Source organism: Pinus tabuliformis, chromosome 3_2 (assembly GCF_031772625.1).
Source record: "Pinus tabuliformis cultivar Carrire ecotype Pingquan chromosome 3_2, CPIR1, whole genome shotgun sequence".
NCBI lineage: Eukaryota > Viridiplantae > Streptophyta > Pinopsida > Pinales > Pinaceae > Pinus > Pinus tabuliformis.
Window position 1 is genome coordinate 511,989,574 of NC_142302.1, and position 21,611 is coordinate 512,011,184.

General features: G+C 35.5%; 1 pseudogene; it reads left to right on the top strand.

Moving 5' to 3' along the window:
- The first annotated feature begins 822 nt into the window (after window positions 1-822).
- LOC149181572 (protein PIN-LIKES 3-like) lies at window positions 823-2,374 on the top strand (annotated as a pseudogene).
- Window positions 2,375-21,611: the final 19,237 nt, after the last annotated feature.

Consider the following 21,611-nt stretch of genomic DNA (forward strand, 5'->3'; position numbering starts at 1 on the left):
CATCCCACTGACACAAGACAACATCATACAAACCAAAGCGCAACAAATTTGCTAGGGATATGCTATCTGCATATGTGAGGTGTGGAGGTATTTGGAGCCCATGAGGTGACTATATCATGAGGACACCATTACTCCCCCTAGTTCAATCAAGAAATAATCAATGCCCCGAGTGTTGATTGGCAGATACTCCTCCCTCAACTTAATTCCCAGCTTTTGGACTCAATTAAAAGTTTCTTTAGAAGTCATAACTTTCACTTGCTCTCAAACAGTTCAGACCTAATACCATTCTACTTTGTCTGTTGTCCGGGTTTTCTTTATCCATTACTAATTGAAAAGGAAGGCACCTGGCCTCATTCCTTTTAACATGTCATTAGAATGGGGCAGACCACAGAAAGAATGGAGCTCGGTGGATGGCTCAATATTGTCAACCACACGAGTGAACCAAGGCCCTGCTAGGGTTTCTTTGACTTAGATGCCAGGAACTGCACCATGCCTCATCTTATAAAAAGTCAATGGATACAATCCACTTCGAGGGTAGAAACTCCTTTTACAATAAATACAATACAAGACAAGATCTGATGGCCCTGAGACAGGGTACCCTTGGTATATATATTGGAGACAAAGGGTAGAGTAATAACACTCCACCAATCTAGGGTAGACTCTGCAGCTATCTTCGTGTGATAAATGATAAATGTTTATGAAAGACATGAGGATCTTTGTGTATGTCATAGTTACTGAGGTGCAAGAATTTTTCTTTTCACGTGGGTGGAAATGTTCCCCAGACGGAAATGTATCTCTAGAAAAAACATGGTAACTTGAAATATGGAGTACCTATTCGTGTTTTTGTCTTCAACTCTGATACTCTATTGGTTATTGCATATTTCTGGATTGATTGTTGGAGGAATCTCACCAGCAAAGGCTTTAATTGTTGCTGCATCTACTCCTCTTCGAGTGCTCCAAGACTCCATTTCATTACTGGGGTATGCATGTCTATGGTCAATCTTTAGGATTCCAATTTGAGTGTTTGATTATTGTAGTAAGTTTACATTATAGTGCTAAGTTTGATAGGTCATACAAAGAGCACACTCCACTCCAAAAATGACAACCAACAAGTATTGCTTTACTTTCCTTTTTCTCAGTTCCTATAGAACTTTTCTTCAATACCTCTCTGACCATTTGAGTATTTATTGATAGTTAGTTGATGGGAACAAATGTGAAATGCCAGAATTAGGAATCTACATGTAACTAAAATTCTGGTTATCTTTGTATATTTGGTGCAGAGATGGAGCCATTCCAGGCATCATCCTATTAATGGCATAACATCTAATCAAAGGTACTTTAACATTTGTCTTGGAGATGTTTTATAGTAGTGATCTAGCATTGCTGTTTACATTCTAGACTCTAGATGAAGGCTCTTAATTTTGTTAAAGTGTTGCAGCGAATACGCTTTACTACTCTTTGTTTTAAAATGGTGTATAATCCGATTTATGGTTGTGCTTCTCTTGGTTTTGAAATGGTGTATAATCTGATTTATGGCTGCTTTTGTAGGTTTGAGCTCTTCAAAGCTAAGACCTGTGACTATTGTATTGATTATCTGTGTGAAGTTCGCATTACTTCCAGTGATTAGAATATTTGTAGTTAAAGGAGCATCCCATCTTGGGTTATTGACAGCAGATCCATTGTATCACTATGTACTGATGGTCCAGTACACAATCCCACCTGCCATGAGTATTGGTTAGTATCACGTTTCACATCTCAACAGGACATACAATTCAAATCAATTTACTTTTCAACTTAGCATCAAATTTTTCTTTCAACTTTTCTGATAGTTCTTTTCTTTTTAATTTCTTTTTTATGTTTTATGAGAGATGTTATGGTAATTGTTATTTTATCATATAATCAAACATTGGAAAATATTTAAACTAATAGTTATCCAGTTACACCCAAATCAGGTGACTTTTCTCATGCAAACAGTTGTATTTTTGCCAATGTGCATCCTTTATTGTTGAGTCTCCTGTACTATAAGCATGTGTTTTGTTTGGAGCTGAGGGAATTCAGTTTTATGTGGATGCAGGGACAATAGCACAATTATTCAACGTGGGGGAACAAGACTGCTCTGTGCTTTTCTTATGGACTTATCTCTTGGCAACCTTTGCTGTGACCTTTTGGTCAATAGTCTACATGTGGATTTTGTTTTCATAATTTTTTTATCACTTTCTTCTAGTTCCAGTCCATTGGTTGGACCTTTATTTTTCAACCCAAGTTGAAAACTGATCAATCTTCATTCGTTTCATTCATTATTTCAATCGGCACAATATATTATTGTATTATATATCTTCGATGTAAAGTATAGGAGTCATTTGCATCCATATATCTCTGCAAATGAATATAATTTCTTTCAAACTAGAGACAAGCTTATCAGTTGTTTGGAGAAATTTTGGAGTACTATGTATCGTATCATTTTGTTTAGAATGTACCAAAAAAAAAGGTTCTACACATTGACAAATTAACATATCAAAATTAAACTCTGACCAGCTGTATAAGAAAAATCATGATAAATGTGAGTTGCATCAAATAAACCAAGGGCTAATATGATATTGTCATGTATATCTCAAAGGACTAAATATAATTTGATGTGAACCAGTTCAACCATAGAAAATCAAGAAATCAAAACCAAGTTCTGACTAGCTGTATGAGCAAATTCATGATAAATGTGAGCTCCATTAAATAAACCAAGGGCTAATATGATACTGTCATGTATATCTCAAAGGACTAAATATTATTTGATGTGACCCAATTCAATCATAAAAGCATGATATATTATGATAAATGATATATTATGTGACCCCAAAAAAATGATAACAACAACTCATTCGCACAATGGGGATTTATATTGATGGTGATCAATGATTTCTGTTGCAGTGGATGGTGATCCTATATCATATTTGACATCTACATATGTGCTTAAAAATGCTCAGGACAGTGGACATCTTTTCAATATCTACAGAGCAATTGATGGTAAAATGTTGAAATTGACAACTCCAATTTATTGCTTCCTTATGAAGAGGTTTTAAATTGTCCTTTCAAACCCGATAGATGTCTTTCATCTAATTACATATCAACTCTGAGTTGGTGAAGACTTCAATGTCATTGACATCATGTTGTTTTGCCTCTTTTAACCCTTCGACAAGGGCAATGTAATATGACTCATTGTTTGTCGTCATTCTAGGCACTTCTCTCTTTCCATGAAGTAAATGATTTGTTGCCATATTGTAAAGGACGAATTGAATAACCGCTCAACCTAGATTTGGAAAGCAGGACACTTCAATGCATAAACGCCACTTTTGCACCATTTTTTACACTTCAAAAACCTGAAAAATAAAATAACAATAAATTCATGTTAAACAAGTAGACAATTATCTATTTCCTAATACTCAACATGTTTTTCAATCATATATAATTCAAAAAAGTAGATAATTTGTTTTCATTTACACTGCAACACTCTCAATACTGGCAACTATTCTGCAAAAAACACATCTAGCAATCACGACTTTATATAGATGAAATGCTTATTATAGGACCCAAATACATCTATGATTTTTAAAATAAATGATTTGAATTAGGCTTCTCTAGTTTTTGAATGCCATATGCAAACTCTAAAAATATTTATCCTTACCTACTGTCCATACACCAAAAACCACATAACCCTAGACTAACAGAGCATTGTCTAAGCAAAGCATGATTCATGTATATGCCTTATGTGTGACAAAAATGCCATTTGTCATATAACATCACAAGAAATTTATTCAACCACTCTACATCAATGATTCCTTCACACTACGCTTGTTAAAGGTTGAACTTCATCAACAACATTTGGAACAACTTTTCTATTACAATTGGGGGATAAGGTAGGCTTTGAAGCTATCTTTGGATTGAAGTAATAGGACTCCACCACTCTCCTACCAATATTATGGGTAGTTTTGTGCTGCGCCTTGTGGATCATTGATGTTTGGGTGTCATTTCTTGTGGATCATCTTTGGGTTTGATGTGATAGCATCTTCTTTAGCTCTGATACTAACATTGCAAGTAGTTTTTGTGTAATGCCTTGTAGAGCATCTTTGAAATTGGCTCTGGCTTTGACTTTTGCATTGCAAGCAATTACTGTTGTGATGCCTTATAGAGCATCTTTGAAATTGGCTCTGGCTTTTGGTTTTCATCTATGTGATGTTGCAAGCTATTTTGAACTCATGTGAAATTTTGATGTTGCAAGCTATTTTCAAACTCATGTGAAATTTTGATGTTGCAGTGCATGCTGATGGAAATGTCGTGAAAATGCTTGTGGGGAATAAGTCTGATTTATCTCATATAAGGGAAGTTCTTGTGGAAGATGGGAAGAAGCTTGCCTAATTAGAGGGGTTGTTCTTCATTGAGACCTCAGCTCTGGATAATACAAATGTATTGCCTGCATTCCAAATTGTGGTCAAGGATATTTACACTAATGTGAGCAAGAAAATGTTGAATTCAGATTCCTATAAGTCTCAATTGTCTCTCAACAGAGTTAATATTATGGATATATATGGAGATGGGGATGGAGTGGAACCACCCAAGACAAAGAATTCTTGCTGCTGAGGATTCAGAGAAAAAGCTTCTTTGTTTCTGGGCTCCTTGAATATTATTTGCTTCATATGACCTTTTGTTGATTGAGATCCTTAAGGCTGCCTTAGGCTAATATAATTTTTTTTGTTTATTAGGAAAGTTTCAATATGTTGGATAATTTTTTTTTTCAATTTTATGAAGAAACCAGTAAGGGTCCCCAACTGGGCTTCTTAGGCTTGAGCCCTAGATACTATACACAGTAGAATAATAGTGATGTATTAAGTAATACATGCAAAGCAATATTTTTTTAGAATGTTTTAGTCAAATTGATCTTCATTTTGTTTGAAATCATTTAGGGAATCTGGAATCCTAGATGGAGGTTAATGGACAGTTTGCAAATGCCCAGATCTATTGTCTGGTTCAATGTTGTAAACATTATTGCTACAGAATTCTAGGAATTCCTTCTCTGATTGTCCTTGAAGCAATTTTATGTATATGGTATTAGCAATTTAATGAAAGATTTTGTCAGATTTTCTTCTATGATTGTCCTTGAAGAAAGTTTATGCATATAGTGATAGCAATTTAATGAGAGCTCTTGCCAGATTTTGTTTGGGGGTAATATATTACCAAACATAACATGTAAAAGCCTCACGATTTCATATAAATTGGCGTTGCAATTTGTAACCTGAACTTGACTTCCCAAATCATGCCTGGGAAGTAGGTAAGAGATCTCATCCTTTAATGTAATAGAAATTCCATTTATGAACAGTATAGTAGATGATTGTACATGTTGCATAATGTAGAATTGTATAGGTTACATAAAAGAAAAATTCTTGAACCTCAGTAATTCTGACATATACAAAGATCCTCATGTCTTTCATAAACATTTACCATTTATCACCCAAGGATAGCTGCAAAGTCTACCCTAGATTGGTGGAGTGCTATTACTCTACGTTTTGTCTCCAATATATATACGAAGGGTACCTAGTCTCAGGGCCATCATATCTTGTCTTGTATTGTATTTATTGTAAAAGGAGTTTCTACCCTCGAAGTGGATTGTATGCATTGACTTCTTATAAGATGAGGCCTGGTGCATTTCCTAGGTGACTTTGGCAGACTAGATTTTGGCATCTAAGTCAAAGAAACCCTAGTAGGGCCTTGGTTCATTGGTGTGGTTGACAATATTGAGCCATCCATTGAGCTCCATTCTTTTGTGGTCTACCAACTCTAATGACATGTCAAAAGGAATGAGGCCAGGTGCATTCCTTTTCAATTTTAATGTCTTCCTTTTCAATTAGTAATGCATAAAGAAAACCCAGACAACAAACAAAGTAGAATGGTATTAGGTCTGAACTCTTTGAGAGCAAGTGAAAGTTATGACTTCTAAAGAAACTTTTAATTGAGTCCAAAAGGTAGGAATTAAGTTGAGGGAGGAGTATTTTCCAATCAACACTTGGGGCATTGATTATTTCTTGATTGAACTAGGGGGGAGTAATGGTGTGCTCATGATACAGTCACCTCATGGGCTCCAAATACCTCCACACCTCACATATGCAGATAGCATATCTCTAGCAACTTTGTTGCGCTTTGGTTTGTATGATGCTGTCTTGAGTCAGTGGAATGGTAAAATCAAGGTAATCTCATCGATGGGCAAACAAAGTAGTGGTAAGTCATACTTACTAAACAATCTATCTGGTTCCCTCCTTGATGTAGCAGGAGGGAGATGCACTGATAGAGTCTGGATCACAGTTCGGATGGTACCAAAGTGCCTTTATGTATTGATGGACTTTGAGGGATTAGGGAGATTTGAGAGAATAGAGCAAGAAGATATGTTACTATCAGTCCTAAATGTCGCGTTCAGTAATTTGACAATATTCAACAAAAAGGTGTGCTTTAACTGTTTTATTACTTTGGTTTGCTATTTTGATTTCCTCATATTTCAATCTGCTCGCCTTAACTTTTATATTAATGTAGCTGCTCAAAGATTTATTAACACTTGTGAGACATGTTTTCTTAATCAGGATTTTCATCTTGACAAAGAGACACAAACTATCTTTCAGTGTTTCCAATGTGGGGTCAACTTGGTGAAGAATGATGAAAATTTGTTCCAGGGATTATTCTACATAGCGATCAAGGATGTTGATGTCTTTGATGTGGAGGATTTAAAAGATGAATTTTGGGTAAAACTTCTACAAATTTGTAAACGATCTCGTGAAAACTTTCTGACGAAGATGTATGGAGGAATGGTTGAAATTGCTACAATGCCTCCTTTCACTCGACAAAAATATCATCAAGAAAGCCTATCTGATATTGCTTTGATTATAGAAGAAGAGTTGGGACATAGTTATGAGAGTGGTTGTGCCTTCTTAAGGGATTTGAAGCTTGTTATTTACCAGATAGCCACAAAGGATTAGACACCTGTAGATTTGAAACGGGTTGCTATGAAGGTGGATATCCTTCACAGGAACTTGATTCCTATTGTTAAGGCAGGATGCCTCTCTATGCCAGGTGCTAACAAAATTCTTATGAATTTTGACCTAGAGGAAGAGGTAAGTGACACTCCAATAGTAATTGGGGATCTCCTGATAGATTTGTAGGACACTGGCTTGGAGCTTGCAGCTCTGGATGAATCTACGTCAAATGGAAAAAATTTCTATCATCTCAGATCAAAACTAGAATGTGTCTTGGAAAGGAGAGGCAAAAATGGTGATTTTTGGCACTCTAAATTTCTTGATTTCTTAGTGGCATTGTCTAATAGATGATGTGATCGTGTTGAAAAGTGGCTTCACTACAACATTGCAGAATTCTTTGGGAATGTTGATGTACAAAAGTTGCAACTGGAGGCAATTTTATCACTTGCAGAACTAAAACAAGGACTCTCTGTATGTGTTTGTAAATGTTCTGTATGTTTTTGGCGATGTGTTCTAGAGAAGGGCCATTCCTCTGATCACTTGTATGGGTAACCATTGTTGCGATGAAAAGTGCACATATTGCTCTCTTGAATCACACCAAGGAAATGAAGTGGAGGAATGCCGAAATTTGGCAGGTCACGATGGGAGTCATGATTGCAAAAAGAAAAATCATACATGTATGAAGCTCTGTTCTTTATTTGAAGGTTCGCCATGAAGGTTTTCGTAAGTGTAATTCACCTCAACACCTGTGTAAGATGATTTGTTCTCTTCCAAGCTGTAAAAATCCTTGTGTGATAGAAATCGAGCGCGGAGATCATAAAAAACATGCTTTTCATGAGAGATATTGTCCTAAAAATTGCATCATGGAGGGGTGTCTTAGAAACTGTGGTCACAAAGATCACTTCCATGAATTGACAAGTAAAGAACATCTCTGTGGTAATGAGCATGCTTGTCGTAAGAAATGTGAAGCAGATGGCATTTGGGAGATTTTCACTGAACTTGTGCGATAGACATGCTCATTTCAGGGCAGAAGAGGTTCCTTTGATTATGAACATGTGTCTGAGCAAAATGGTTTGTGGAAGGATTGTTGCATTGCCATTCCACCTTTTCAAATATACCATGACGGTGAGCATCTCCACACACTAAATCCAGATGCAGTGCATTATTGTAAGGTGAGATGTCAAGCTTGTGGATATTTTTGTCAAAGACCCATAAATCATTTTGGTTTACATCATACGGTGCATGGGAACATAAGGAATGTCTTTTTTTCTTCAAAACATGAAGAATTTGATATTCAAGGTGGGAAATATACTTGGGGGGAATCTGGTGTGGTAGAGATGTCTAACATGCATTGTAAAGCTCAAGGTCGGGGCCACATTCATTTGATTCATTGTCCTATGCATGATAATTGCACAATTCCTATCTATGATTGCTCTTGGCATGAAACAAGACAATATGGCCCTCATGAAGATGTGCCAAAAGACGAACTTACCCATGAGACTTACTGGAAGCAAATGTGGTTTGAAGATTCTTGTACCGATGATGAATAAACAGAGTTTTCTCTATGCAATCATCTTTGTAGGTCTAAGGAGCATAATGAAATTGCTGGCAGTTCCTCCAAGTCTTACTGCACAGAGAAATTATGGCATTCTCCAGTGAAAAGAACTGCCTCGTTGGAATCCTTTGCTGGCCACATAACTGTGGATGGTCATGTTTTTGTCTGTAACCATTCACAGAACATATCGCATCATGTGGTTTTTGTTATTGACAAGTCTCCTTCAATGTCCAGTCGTGACATAAAACCTAACATGGCCAAATTTACGCGTCGACACAACTGTAGGCTGGGTTGTGTGTATGAGGCTATTGTTCGATTCATTACTACTAGGCGGAGAACTACTCATGATGATTGTCTATGTGTGGTTTTGTTTGACAAGACAAAAATTCTTGCTCTAGAAATGCAGGAGATGGAGGGAGGAGGAAGGTGAGTGAGCTGCAGGGGCTGCCTCTAGTTGGTTGGGGGAGCAACCCGCAGTTTCCAAATTTTTCCAATTTGAATTGGAAATTGCATTAACTCTCCACGTTTCCAATTCTGTCAGGAAATTAATGCAGAGCGGTGGACAGAGGGTAGTGGAGCTAGGGGAGGGTGGTGGAGGGCGGAGCGGTGGACGGAGTATGGCAGAGCTAGGGGAGTTTGGTGGAGGGCAGAGGGATTTCCAACGGCTGGAGCCAGACATTTTTCCGAGTTGCGACGGAAACCGGGCAATTCCTCCACCTAGGTAGACTACTCCTTGGGGTTATTTTGAAGTTTTATTTGATTTTGTTTTTAATTATTTAACTGAATAAATTTGAAACCCTCAAGGGAACAAGTTAGAGGTAGGGTTCCTTTTATCTTAGGCCCAATTTATTTCATAGTCCGAGCACCGACTATGCCAAAAAAAGACCAGGCTCGAAAATGGAATCTGATGTTTTGTGCGTATTTAATTAAATATAATTTTTGAATTTAGCTTTCAGAGTTTTTTGGATGAATTATACTTGATGGTTCCAAAAAAAGGTTCACAAATATTTATACTATATGATTTAATTATTAATAAAGACATCAAAGATTAGATTATTAAAATTAAAATTTATTTATTAATAAAAACATCAATATAAAAATTTATTAAACTATTAAGTAACACATCAATATATAAATTAAAATATTAATTAATTTATTAATAATTTGTTTATTAATTTGTTGATACAATAGTTAATCTATAATTAATTTATAATTAATTAGTTTATTAATTTGAAAACCACATTCATAATTAACAAATTATGAGAAATATTTACAATAATTTGTAATTTTTTTTTTGAGATTGTAATAAGAAATTGTTAAATTTATTGTTATACATATATAAAATAAATAGAGTTCAACTTAACATCAGTTGTTTTAATTAACAATATGGAACTTTTAATTTCTTCCTGTTCAAGTTGCAATAGTAAACTTTGATAGCAAACAAACTTGAGTGAGCAAACAAACTCTAGTGAAAAGTTTAAGTTGGTTGATAAATTGACTTCATTATTATTCATTATAATTATAATTATTGTTAATCATTATCCAGGATGTACATATAAATATTTTCATGCAAAATTGTTTAATGATAATGTAATAATAATAATAAAATAATATTTAAATGATTTAAAAATATTATATAATTATTATTGGAATATATCTTATATTTTCATTATATTTTTTGAAATATAAAAAAATATTGATTTTGAAGAACATTAGTTCAAAATTTTGAAACTATCTACATTATATCACTTATCCATAATATTTTTGTAAAATACCATAGGAAATTCATTCCTTTAGAATTATTTTTTAAATTTTCTAACTATTAAAAAAATCTGTATAATTTCTACAATAATTATAAAATGTTAACAATAATTGAAAAATTGAAACTAGCTGTCATTTATTACACGGTATGGAAAGTACCAAAAATGTTTATAATGATTTATTATTTTCTCCCCATTAAATCTTGCAATGGTTAAATTTATACTCATATATAAATAAAATAAATATAGTTCAACTTAATATCCATTGCCTTAATTAACAACATAAAACTTTTACTTTGTTACTATCCAATATTGCTTTAATTAACACCATAAGACTTTTACTTTGTTACTATCGAATTTGCAATAGTAAACTTTGATGGAAAACCAAAGCCACTCAAAAGTTTAAGTTGGTTATTAAAGTGACTTCATTATTGTTCATTAGAATTATAGCAAGGGGAGTGTTCCTCGAATAAAGAACATGAAAATAGCAGGTGAGGATTGGGTTCATTTCACACTTCCCACTAGAAGATTAACTCCAACCCCTAATTCACATAGTGGGTTAATCATTATATCAAGATGAGTGATCCTAAATTTTGTAGATGAGTGATCCTAAATTTTGCACTATACATGTAGATCATCATATCCAAAATTGTTTAAAAATATTTTAATAATGATAATAAAATAATATTAAAATTGTTCAATAATAATTTCTAATTATTATAAGATAAACATTATATTTTCATGATATTTTTTAAAATATAAGAAACTATTAATTTTGAAGAACATTTTCTCAAATTTATAAAGTTTTATGTATATTTTATCATACATTGCATGATATTTTAGTGAAATATAATACGAAATTCATTTTTTTGGAAATCGCTTTCAAAATATCTAACTTTTTAAAAAAAGTTGCGTACAATTTATCTAATAATTATAAAATGTTAAGAATAATTGTGAAATAGAAATTAAGTGCCATTTATTAGAAAGTATAAATAGTATGAAAAATATTTACTATGATTTTTAATTTGCTCCACATAAATATAGTTCAACCTAATATTTGTTGTTTTGGTTCACGAAATGGAACTTTTATGTTATTACTGTCGAAGTTGCAATAGTAAACTTTGATAACATTCTATGTACAATACGAACATCCCCTAGCGCTACTAATTGGAGGTTGAGACTCTGTTTCTTTGACATTTATAGAAGATTAAGTCTAAACCCTTTTTGACATAGTGGATTAATCATTATACCACGAATAAATTATCCATGGTACATGTACATTTTAGTATTTTTATTTGACATTTATAAGAGTTCTGAACTCTTTTTGACATAGTGGGTTAATCATTATACCCAGAATAAATTATCCATTGTAGATGTACATTTTATCTCCTAAATTGTTTAATAAATTTCTAAAAGAAAATAAGGTAAAAATTTTAAATTAAAATTTAATTATTAATAAATACATAAATATATAAATTTATTAAATTATTAGGTAACACATCAATATACAATTAAAACATCATTTTCTCAATAATTTATTTATTAATTTGTTGATACAATAGTTTATCCATAATTAATTTGTAATTAAAATTTTTATTAATCACAACCACATTTATAATTAAAAAATTATGAGAAATGTTTAGAATGATTTGTAATTTTTTTAATTTTGAAGTTAGAAATTGTTAAATTTATTTCCATATAGGGATAAAATAAATATAATTTAACATAGTATTTGTTGCTTTAATTAACAACATAGAAATGTTTGCTTGTTACTTTCCAGATTGCAATAGTAAACTTTGATAGCAAAGGAACTCCAATGAAAATTTTAGTTTGGTTAATAAATCAAATTCATTATTATTCATTAGAATTATACCAATACAAGTAGCATTGGAGGAATGAAGTGGAAATTCCTTGTCCCCACAAGTAGGAGGTGGGAAATGGGTTCCCCCTCTAGTAGGAGGTCGAAACTTGGTTCATTTCATAGTTTGCATGAGGAGACTATCCCTACCTCACATGGTGGGTGTTGACAGTGCTGAACCCACCAACATGTGAGGGGATCTCGTAGGTAAGAAGTCCCAATTAGACCTCACACCATTTGGTGTAAGAGTCTGACGAGTGGGTCATATAGTATCATCTTGACCGCGGTTTCACATAGAGGCAGGTAAGTTGTCCTTGTTGGTAGCAAGGGTGTGACATATGTAGTAAGTCAAGGAAGGTGCATGAGAGGTTCTAACACATGGAGGGTGAGGTGAGTGTGCCCCTTGGAAACCTATGATAACATGGAGTTAAGAAGGGAACACACGAGCGAAGATGTATCACAACATGGAAGGAAAGTAAGATAGCAATCCAAAGTGATGGTTAAACCAACAACACATTTCAGTTAGATTCACACATACATATACAGAAAATAACTACACATGCATGTGTAAGCAAACAAATACATATATCATTTAGAGTAAACAGATAGCTGAAATACAATACAACATATGCATGAAACGTGTTGGCTCTATTATATTAAGAAGTGTAAGTTCCATTCATACAATATAACCATGTCCAGCCACTTGTTCCGACAGTGGAACATTACAGTCATTGTCGCCTGCTCCTCCAAATAGATATACTAGCTCTGCATAGTGGAGAAGCCAAGGCTCATTACAATACTGTCCACACTTTCTCTAAGATACTCCTATCAGAAGCTTCACTGACCAGAAGACTCTATAATGAGTTATGAGGGACTATATATAGAAAAGAGTTGGGTGACCCTTAACATTCCCCTTTGTGATAGTTCACCTACCCTCATGACTCTTCATCTATTCTATGATTGTTACATCCAACTATCGACACTTGAACTTACACATGACAAGACATTACATACAATTTTCACATGTACCCATGTGAGACAAAATAGGCTTGTGGAAGCCATGCAAGATATCACAATGACTCAAACAGTTGTGGGAAGACCAGCTCTTTAACATCCTCATGGTGGTCGACATTAGCTAACTGATGCCAAGCTTGGTAGTTTGCGATGGTGTCCGTGTATGCTAAGGTGACATCTTTCTAGAAACGAACTCTTACCTCCATAGCATTTGGGTACATTGCTCAGGCTCCTTTTTCCAACTTGTCTGATAGCATGCTGTAGTGTCCTATCTAGGGTGCTAGATTAGGCTATATTTATTATCGACCAGGATCAGTAAACTTCGAGGCATGCGTCTACAATTTATAGACATAAAGGATTCCTAACTAAGTGTTCGGGATGGTAGGTTACAGAACTTCTTTACAAAAGGTTGAGGTATGTTCCCTATCACCTGGACACTCAGGTCACTCAACTCATCTACTTATCTAAAAACATTGTGTATTACTTAAACCAAGATTTCAATCCCCTTACGAGGATGTTGTGCATAAAACCCCTGTTCAATGAACACTCAGCATTCAATGTTTATCATTCATGAAAGATTGAAATATACTAAAATCATAAGCACACTTAAAATCCAAATATATGAGAAACAGGGTTCATGAAGATGCTCTTAAAAATAATGAAAGATCAGATCCCTTACAGGATACAATTCAACGATCTCAGTGATTAATCCTTCAAGCTACCATCATAAACATTACTCATACGAATTTCTAATTGAATCAACGAAAGCATAAACTAAAATCTAATCACTGTGCATACTATTGAATATTCAGAAGTTGCAAATGAAATAAAATAACAGTATACCCGTTCCACGCAGGGCCCGTCCGCGTTTCAGAGGTATACTGGATTGTGCTCAATCAACTATAGAATCAACGCAACAAGGAAATCGTGACTGCAACCGTGTTTTTGGTATTAAGTTTGAAACTCTGTTTTCAAAACGATACAATGATAGCCACTAACTGACAACACAGAACTGTGTTTACATCTGTTTTTACAACGTTTACATTTCGAAATGAATGTACATTCGTGATGCGGTTGTTTCCGCTTTTGCTATGGCATAGTTTTTAAGTTGTTTCTATTCTGAACTAATTTAAAAAAGGAATAAAACTACAACGGTTTAGAACCCTATGCTGTTGCTACTTTTGTCGCCAACATGCTATGCTTTGACCGTCATTGACCGTGCCTCCAGGAGCGTTGGTTCTGCTGTAGGATAGGTGTTCGTCCATGCTTGTACATTCTACTTTTCATCCCTGCCCTTTGCTTTAGCCTAGATGTCATGCCATATGTCAAACAATAAACCAATTACAGGATGTTGCAACATCCTGTAGTCTTTTTATCAAAAATCCCTAATTCTTTAACATGAAACTCATAAATCAATCTAATGTATTTAACAACTATAATACTGTTAACTAATCAATTTCAAGGGGTCTAAGAGATGTATGAAGAAAAATGGTAGGCAAACGATGTGTTTGAAGAGGAAAAAGGAGGTCAAGGAATGGTACGAACATCTCTCCCCGACTTAATGAATTAGCATGACCTCATGCTAACCCTGATGTGCTTACTCTGAACTCTGTCCCTGCCTGTACCTCTGCTGCCTTCAACAATGTATCCACATTCTTCTTCACCTGGGCATCTTTCTGACCATGGAGCTCATGCTTTAAATTTTTGTACTTTTCCTTGAGGACCTTCTTTTGGTTGTACCATTTAGTGGCCCACTTACAAATATCTGTTTGTTCAGCTTCAAGTTCCTTAATTTGTTTCCTTAAATTTTCATTCTTCTGTTGAGTCTCTTTACTCTGTGCTTTGAGCATTTGATTTTCTTTCTTGATAACTTTTTCCAGCATATTAGCCTCCATTAGTTCTTCTTTTAACTTCTCAATTTGCTTCTCCAGTTTCTTTTGATTCTTTATGGCAGGCGGTGAATCTTTTTCTTGCCTGTTATTGCTTTCAACCTCCATCTCAGCTCCTAGTCCAGGTTGTGAGTGGGCACTACTTTCAATATCCATCGGCATAGGTGCATTTGATTCAGGCTGGTCTTCTTGTAGCTGGGCCTTTGATGTTCTCCTGGTTCTTCTTGAATAAGTGGTAAAATTTTTATCTTGCTCTACTTTCCGAGCATCCTCTTTTCTCATTTTCCTCGTCCTTATACTACTAACAGGTGGAGGTACCTTGCTTGCTTTGTGTACAGGAATCTCTTCATTGATATCATTCATGAATCCTGAGTTTTCCTGTGCTTCTTCCTTGTCCTCTTCGTCTTTAATTTGGTTAGCAGCCAAGAACTCCTTCCACGTTTTCCCTCTTCTCTTCAATTCATACTCAATCAGAATTTTAATTAACCCAAAGTGATATAAGCTCTTGTCTTCGTTACCTTTCTGCTTTTGGATGGTCTTTGACATTTTGGTTAGGCTTTGCAAGAGGAAGTATGGCAGACTGATAACACACTGCCCTTTCAAATGTAATAGTAACTTGATATAGTACAAGTAAACAATATTTTAGTGGCCTTCACAAGTTACAAACTTTTGGATGATATAGACCATCTCGTCCCAGGGATGTACCAACCAACTTCTTGGGACGCCTTTCTTCCAATTAACGGACGAAACCCTGGATCTGGACATAAATTGAGTCCATGATTTCTCTTTGAATTACTTTGTCTTGAAGTACTTCTCCCCTTCTGGGCTGATCCCTAGGGCTTGAGCTATGGTGTCTTCCGAAACTCTGAATGAAAAATTACCTATCAGAGCTTTCTCTCCGTTGAATGTAAAAGCGAACTGTTTGGTGACCTCTTCATTACTTCCACGAAATTTCTCTAAAAAGGGCAGCCACTGTATTTCATTAAGAATTGAAATGCAATCTTCGTGATACTGGGAACTGTCGAATATGCTTGGTTCGACCCTATTGGTCATTGTGGCCGAGAGTTGTGCTCTGACTCTTCTTTGTTTATGTTTTACAAATTCAACAAAGAAGTTTTGATTTGTTACCTTTTATTTTCCGCCCCCAATGCTGTTGACCTTGTGGCGTCCTCGGCTCTTTAACACTAGCTCCTTTACTAACCCAACGATGCTCGATTGACTATCTTGTAATAGAGGTCGAATCCAATTAACTACATTTTCCTTTCGTGGCGCTTGTTGCTTTCAGTCTTTACTGTTGAAGTCACAGGAGTCGAATGCTGACATAGAACAACTGAAAATGATAATGAAATAACCGGCTTAACTCAATTCATAACATATTCATCTTTTGAACAGAGGAATGGCTGTACTGGTCATATGGATGCCATCATAGAAACGCTAGAAGCATATATATGAAGTACTGGGATATGATTCCAGGTAGTCGTTTGCATCATTTAGCTTCGTCGGGTGTTTAAATCATAATTCGGCCGTTTCAAACATAATGAACAAGCCCGCATGACATTTGGTTTCCAAACAATTCACCACGTGTCCTGCTTCTGTTGGTACCCGGCCAAATAGAAATGTTGGGATGGCTGTAGGGTCTAATTGATTGGTAACAGATATTGAGAAGGGTGATATGAGAGGGGATTAGCAAAATCGTATAAGTATGAGAGGGGTTGGAGTATTGGAAGATGATAGGGATTAACAATAGGATAACGAGTGATAGGTATGGAGGTGTCTCTGAAATTGATCGTAGCAGTCACAGTTATTAAATTTAACATTAAAAATTAATCTAAGAATTTAAATGTTAAGAATAAGGAATACATTAAACTTTTGTTGGTTGTTCAAGCGTTGCATTGGCATGCTGGGTAGGACTAGTCTCTTTTGACTATTCTTTGTTGTTCATAACAGGTCCCCTAAGATAGATTCGAATGCAACAGGTCCCTCTGAGATCTTGAAGATGTTCATGCAGCTTCTTTGAAATCCGGAGAAAGAATTATATGTATACAGGTTCCTTGATCTTTGGTATTTGATGAAGTCTTGGTGCCCAACAACCTGTGGATCCTTGTAGAAACTTGATGAAGCTTGGTTGAAGTAATCCTGAAGTAACAGTCTCTTAACAGGTCCCTTTTTTGTGTCTTAAACAGGTCCCATTACTACTGGTGTTGGTAACATGGTCTTCTGGACAGAACAGGTCCCCCTGCATAATGTTTATAACCAGGTCCCTCTGAGATAAAACAATGACAAAACAACTTCTTTATTGAAATCTGGAATGCTGAAACAAACTGCTTTGGAAATTTACAGTGAGGAGATGAGATAAGAAATCTTTAAGAATTTACGATGGAGAGATAAGAGAACAAAATTCTGATGCTTCTCTCCCCCACTAAAGTGTTGACTTGTCCTCAAGTCATTATTCAGTTGATAAATGAAACAGGTAACAAAAGAAAAGGAATTCTTACCCGCCAACGAATTGGTTTTCAAGTAAGAATTCGGGGTTAGAGTGTGCCAGAGTCCGGTTTTCACATCTAACCCATTGATATTATATATATATATATATATATATATATATATATATATATTTTTTTTTTTTTTTTTTTTTTTTTTTTTTTTTTTTTTAGATTTTGTTTTTTTTTTTTTTAATTTCTTTTTGAATTTCTAAATTGAAATAAAATGAACTAAGGCAGGGATACTGTAGCTGAAGGCTGCAGTATCTCAACCTCTCTTTGTTGAGATACTGTTTGGAGAAAATTTTGCTTGCTGATGGGCTTAGTATAAAGTTTCAGGCGATGACCGTTGACAGTAAAGGAATGACCTTCTCCATCAATAGTTTTGAGCTTGACTGAACCATTGTCGTAAGCCTGAATAATTTGGTATGGGCCCATCCAATGGGTGGTAAACTTGGCTTTATGATCTCTGAATTTAGAGTCAAAAAGTAAAGCCCAATCACCTTCCTTGAACTACTTCTTCTTGATATGTGCATCATGCCACTGCTTCCTTTGTTTTTGCATGAAGATTGTGGTTTCCTCTGCTTGTTGCCTCATTTCATCTAGCTGGTTCAACTACTGAATTCTTTCTTGTTGTGCTTGGTCCAGGTCAATCTGCAAATCTGCAGCTTGTTTAAAAGTATGTATTTGAAACTCAATAGGAAGCATTACCTCTTTGCCATACACCAACTGATATGGTGTAAATCCTGTAGTATTCTTCCACGTAATTCTGTAAGCCCAGAGTGCATCTTTGAGCTTCTCTTCCCAATTCTTCCTGTTCATTGCCACAGTTTTAGTGATGATCCCTTCCAAAGTTTTCTTTGTGGATTCCACCTGCTCATTGGCCTGTGGATGGTAATGTGTACTTCTTCTGTGCTTGATTTGGTATTTGTCTGTGATGTCCTTCACTAACTTTGAAGTAAACTGAGTACCTTGATCAGTCACTATTTCCCTTGGTACTCCATACCTTACAAAAATCTCTTCAAAAAGGAAATTTACCACTGTTTGTTCGGTGGCTCTAACTAGTGCCTTTGCTTCAGCCCACTTTGTGACGTAATCAGTACATACTAAAATGTACTTCTTACCATTGGAGGTTGGGATAATGGGTCCTATAAAGTCTAGAGCCCATTTTTCAAATGGCTCTAGGCGAACTTGGGGTTGAAGTGGCATCTCGTTTGTAGCTATTGGCCTGCCCATTCTTTGGCAGCTGTCACAACTCTTCACGTACTTCTTGGAATCCTTAAAAATGGATGGCCAGTAGTATCCAAGACTGAGAACTTTGAATGTTGTTCGCTTAGCTGCAAAATGCCCACCACACGGTTCATCATGGCAAGATTTTAAAATATCAATTATCTCATCATTTCTTACACATCTTCTAATAATCATATCATAACCAGTGTAAAATAAATCGCCATTAATCCATGGCTATCGAGCACTTTGTTTGACTAGTCTCTTCTTTTCCTTTGGAGTAAAGTATGGAGGTGTCCTTCATGTAGACAAATAATTGGCCAAGTGAGCATACCAAGGATTCACTATGGAAATTGCAAATAAATTTTCATCTGGGAAAGAATCTTCAACCGGAACAACCTCACCTGGATTTTGCAGTCTAGAAAGAAAATTTGCCACCTGATTCTCTTTACCTGGTCTATCTAACACTGTGATGTTAAATTCCTGTAACAATAATAACCATCTGGTAACTCTGCCACTAGTTATTGGTTTATTCATTAAATGTCTAATGGCAGAATGATCAGTATGTACAAAGACTTCATAACCAGTTATATAATGTCAGAATTTATTCACAGCATATATGATGGCAAGTGTTTCCTTTTCTGTGACTGTGTAGTTTGACTCTGTAGGTGTTAGATTTTTGCTAATGAAATAACTGGCATAATTACAAGATTCCTCTTTTTGGCCTAATGAGGCACCCACTGCAGTGTCAGATGCATCTGTAAAGATATGAAATGGTAGGCTCCAGTTAGGCCCTCTTAAGACTGGTGCGGTTGATAACTTATTTTTTAGTGCTTCAAATGCTTGTTGGCAGTTCTCATTCCAGTTGAAAAGTACATCTTTTGTTAGAAGCTTAAACAAAGGTAAAGCTATTTTACTAAAATGTTTAATAAACCTTCTGTAATAGCTTGCATACCCAAGGAAACTTCTTACCTCTCTTTGATTCTTTGGAATTGGCAAATCAACAATGATCTGGATTTTTGCTGGGTCAACTTTGATGCCTTGAAAAGAAATATAGTGGCCTAATACTATCCCTTCGTTTAACATCATAAAGCACTTTTCATTGCTCAAGGACAGATTAGCTTCAATACATATTTTCAAAACTCTTTCAAGGTTCTCTAATGCATGTTCAAATGAATTGCCGTACACTGAAAAATCATCCATGTAAACTTCAACACAATCATGAACTAAATCAGCGAAAATAGCTAAGACAGCTCTCTGAAATGTGGCTGGAGCATTGAAAAGTCCAAATGGCAAAACATTATAAGCATAAGTGCCCCAAGGACAGGTGAATGTGGTTTTGTCCTGATCTTCTGAGGCTATCCTGATCTGGTTGTAGCCACTGAAACCATCAAGAAAAGAAAATGATGATTTCCCAGCTAAGGTGTCTAACACTTGGTCAATGAATGGTAGTGGGAAATAATCTTTGAGCGTTGATTTGTTCAATTGTCTGTAATCAACACAAATGTGCCACTTACCATTTTTCTTGGGCACTATTACCAACGGGGATACCCACTGACTGTCAGAAATAGGATATATAAAATTAACTCTCAACAGTTTTTGCAATTCTTCTCGGACAATATCCTGGAGCATGGGGTTCATTCTTCTCTACGGTTGCCTCACTGCTTTGATAGTACTATCTGTATAAATATGGTGAGTGCATGTGTTGGGGTGAATCCCATGCATATCGGTGTAGTCCCAAGCAAATGCTTTCTGGTATTTTCTCAATAGTCGAATCAATTTCTCTTGCTAAGATGAGTCTAGGTGATTGCCTATGTTCAGAGTTTTCCCTGGACTAATCTCTATGATCTGACTCTGTGTGTTTATGATGGATTGAACTGGAAAAATATCATGAAATGTGGTTTGCAAAGATTGAATGGTGCATGTTTCTTAAAAATTTTGGGCTAAAAGTACATCTGCAGCATGATATTGGTCGTTTCTCAAATTTTCGGAAATATCAGGTTGAGAAAGGAACAATTCTACCAAATCATTATTATTTTGTTCTTTGAAATCATAGATTTGGTCAATGCTAAAAACAGATTGTACTTCTTCTTTATCATTGTATTTATCATCAAGCCATAAATTGTGTGTTACTGCTGGTGATTGTGCCGATGGATAAAGAGTGAGTTGTTTTCTCTCGATCCCTCTTGAAATAATCATGTTGCGCGATCGACATCCTATGAATGCATCAGCAGTCACTAACCATGGTCTACCAAGGATGATAGGGTGCCCTGCTAAATTGGATTTGGGTTGAAGAACTAAGAAGTCCACTGGATACTCCCAAGAGTCTAGTGAAACAATTGTGTCCTCCAAAATCCCTTCAGGAATCACTTTAGACCTATCAGCTAGTTCTAGAACAATCATTGTGTGTTGCAAATTTATGAGCTGGAGTGTTCTCATGGTTTCAAGAGTCATGACATTTATTGCGGCCCCAAGATCTATTAAAGTGTTTGGAATCTGTATGTTGTTAATGATTGTAGTAACTCTGGGGATACCAAGATCAACATACTTTTCCATTGAGATGGTATTTGTCATAAGGCCAGCTAAATGTCCTATAACATGAATGGTTTGTGGATCAATCCTTTTCCTAGTGGGCTTCTTAAGACACATTTCTTTGATTGCTTTAGTGTATATGGGAATGCATTTTATGGCTTGCAGTAGCGGAATTTTTATATAGACATTCTTGAGCTCATCTAAAACATCAAACTATGGTATAGACATTGGAAGTTTCATTTGGACCAATCGGTCTTGAAAAGGTGGATGCAATGGTTGCATCTGCTTA